The sequence below is a fragment of the Schistocerca gregaria genome, unplaced genomic scaffold (genome assembly GCF_023897955.1).
Source record: "Schistocerca gregaria isolate iqSchGreg1 unplaced genomic scaffold, iqSchGreg1.2 ptg000066l, whole genome shotgun sequence".
NCBI classification, from domain to species: Eukaryota; Metazoa; Arthropoda; class Insecta; order Orthoptera; family Acrididae; genus Schistocerca; species Schistocerca gregaria.
In genome coordinates, this window is record NW_026061707.1 from 5285685 (window position 1) to 5288991 (window position 3307).

At 46.3% G+C, this 3307-nt stretch overlaps 2 non-coding genes across 2 annotated transcripts; both read right to left on the minus strand.

Moving 5' to 3' along the window:
- Positions 1-73, minus strand: Trnak-cuu (transfer RNA lysine (anticodon CUU)). The gene has a single exon. It is a non-coding gene; the product is annotated as a tRNA-Lys (tRNA).
- Positions 74-2969: 2896 nt separating this feature from the next.
- Trnak-cuu (transfer RNA lysine (anticodon CUU)) lies at positions 2970-3042 on the minus strand. Its single transcript has one exon. It is a non-coding gene; the product is annotated as a tRNA-Lys (tRNA).
- Between the last annotated feature and the right edge of the window lie 265 nt (positions 3043-3307).

Sequence of the window (3307 nt, forward strand, 5' to 3'; positions counted from 1 at the left end):
CACCCAGCGCGGGGCTCGAACCCACGACCCTGAAATTAAGGGTCTCATGCTTTACCGACTGAGCTAGCCCGGCTGCTTCAGTAAATACTTGCCGGGCAGCACATCACACAGTACTCGTTTGGGTTGGGTGGTCCCATACAGAATCTCTACACGCTGCCTAATGTTTTCCTAACGTCACACTCGTCACGTACTTCACTTTTATTTCATAATCATTTCTGAGAGGTAAAGGAATTGCATGACTACCTGCAGAGCTAGTGGCGTCAAAATTAACACCCATACTTGATGTGACTCAAAAGGCGAACGAGTTACTTTCCGACGTTGTTTTAGATGTGCAAGTGCCAGTGGAAACTCGCGGTGACGGCACTCTGCCGACCATTTCGCTAGTTAACACCGGTCTTGTAGTGTGTGTTTCAAGCTCAAGAGCATCTCCAAGCAGAAAATGGTCAACAGCAACATTCAGACGGTTTCGTACTGCTCAAATGCTACATTAAAACGGTATGTTTATTTTTCAGAACTGATAAAACACGAGCGTGACAGCATTCGAACCTGTAATCTTAAGATCCGAAGTCCGACGCCTTACCCATTAGGCCACACAGTCACTGACGACCAAGTGCAACTTGTATATGACTCATCTCGAAACGCTCACACCCCTGATAATTTGTGTTTTCGTTCTACACAGCCACTGCCCTTGCTCTTTCCCACCCATTCGTTACATTCAACCTCTTACGGGACCGACCAAATATAGACTGCGAAACAAGACCACACACTTTGTGCATACGGAATCGAAGGCAGGGCGTGCCTCGCTGCATTTGCCACGATTGCCTTTTGCTACTTCTGCAGAAGCGGCGGCGGCGACGACGATGACGACGACGACTACGACGACGACCGCGAGAGGCTCTGACATATGTGAGAAATACATCTATAAAATGTAATTCAGACTGCCTCGTCCCACCTTTCGCTGTACCGCTTTGGCAAAGGCTTTATTTGCGCCATTCGCCTTTATCACATCTGAGAGTAATTCTTAATAAAAGGCATGTCGCTAATTGTTCGTCATCACAGATACTGTTAGCTATACGGCCACGACGCGCAACTGATTTCCAAAATTCGACTTCTTCCTTTGAGGAAGGAACTCACGACCCTTGGTTTACTAGTCCAGTGCTCTACCACTGAGCTCAATGGGCGCGGCCTAGCGGTACTTTTGCGTACTTCGTCCTTACGGTCGTCTGGATCATCAGACTTCAGCTGACAACACTTCATATTACCGACTAATATTTGCAGCTATGGCGACCCATTACTGCTTGGCTACACATCTGACACGTAACCGATGTCCTCTCCAAACAACAACACTTGCATTTCAGAACATGTCTTTCACACAAGTCTACAAAATCACCTTCACCTTCAAATACAGTTTCCTTGCGACTGACAGAGACGTAGGCAAAGTTTAAAGTTGCTATTTCCATTACATCACGTTAATCAGAAAAACGGTAATTTACATCTGCAGCGGAACAAATTTCCGTTCCGCCCAGCGTGGAGCTCGAACCAACGACCCTGACATTAAGAATCTCATGCTCTACCGACTGAGCTAGCCTGGCTGCTTCGGTGAATACTTGCCGGGCAGCACGTCACACAGTAGTCGTTTGGGTTGGGTGGTCCCATACAGAATCTCTCCATGCTGCCTAATGTTTTCCTAACGTCACACTCGTCACGTACTTCACTTTTATTTCATAATCATTTCTGAGAGGTAAAGGAATTGCATGACAACCTGCAGAGCTAGTGGCGTCAAAATTAACACTCATACTTGATGTGACTCAAAAGGCGAACGAGTTACTTTCCGACGTTGTTTTAGATGTGCAAGTGCCAGTGGAAACTCGCGGTGACGGCACTCTGCCGACCATTTCGCTAGTTAACACCGGTCTTGTAGTGTGTGTTTCAAGCTCATGATCATCTCCAAGCAGAAAATGGTCAACAGCAACATTCAGACGGTTTCGTACTGCTCAAATGCTACATTAAAACGGTATGTTTCTTTTTCAGAACTGATAAAACACGAGCGTGACAGCATTCGAACCTGTAATCTTCAGATCCGAAGTCCGACGCCTTATCCATTAGGCCACACAGTCACTGACGACCAAGTGCAACTTGTATATGACTCATCTCGAAACGCTCACACCCCTGATAATTTGTGTTTTCGTTCTACACAGCCGCTGCCCTTGCTCTTTCCCACCCATTCGTTACATTCAACCTCTTACGGGACCGACCAAATATAGACTGCGAAACAAGACCACACACTTTGTGCATACGGAATCGAAGGCAGGGCGTGCCTCGCTGCATTTGCCACGATTGCCTTTTGCTACTTCTGCAGAAGCGGCGGCGGCGACGACGATGACGACGACGACTACGACGACGACCGCGAGAGGCTCTGACATATGTGAGAAATACATCTATAAAATGTAATTCAGACTGCCTCGTCCCACCTTATGCTGTACCGCTTTGGCAAAGGCTTTATCTGCGCCATTCGCCTTAATCACATCTGAGAGTAATTCTTAATAAAAGGCATGTCGCTAATTGTTTTGAGGATGGAACTCACGACCCTTTGTTTACTATACCAGTGCTCTACCACTGAGCTAAAGAGGCGCGGCCTAGCGGTACTTTTGCGTACTTCGTCCTTACGGTCGTCTGGATCATCAGACTTCAGCTGACAACACTTCATATTACCGACTAATATTTGCAGCTATGGCGACCCATTACTGCTTGGCCACACATCTGACATATAACCGATGTTCTCTCCAAACAACAACACTTGCATTTCAGAACATGTCTTTCACACATGTCTACAAAATCACCTTCACCTTCAAATACAGTTTATTTGCGACTGTCAGAGACGTAAGCAAAGTTTAAAGTTGCTATTTCCATTACATCACGTTAATAAGAAAAAGGGTAAATTACATCTGCAGCCGAACTAAATTCCGTTCCGCCCAGTGTGGGGCTCGAACACACGACCCTGAGATTAAGAATCTTATGCTCTACCGACTGAGCTAGCCAGGCTGCTTCAGTGAATACTTGCCGCGTAGGACGTCACACAGTACTCGTTTGGGTTGGGTGGTATCATACAGAAACCCTCCATGCTGCCTAATGTTTTCCTAACGTCACACTCGTCACGTACTTCACTTTTTATTCATAATCTTTTCTGAGAGGTAAAGGAATTGCATGACAACCTGCAGAGCTAGTGGCGTCAAAATTAACACTCATACTTGATGTGACTCAAAAGGCGAACGAGTTACTTTCTGACGTTGTTTTAGATGTGCAAGTG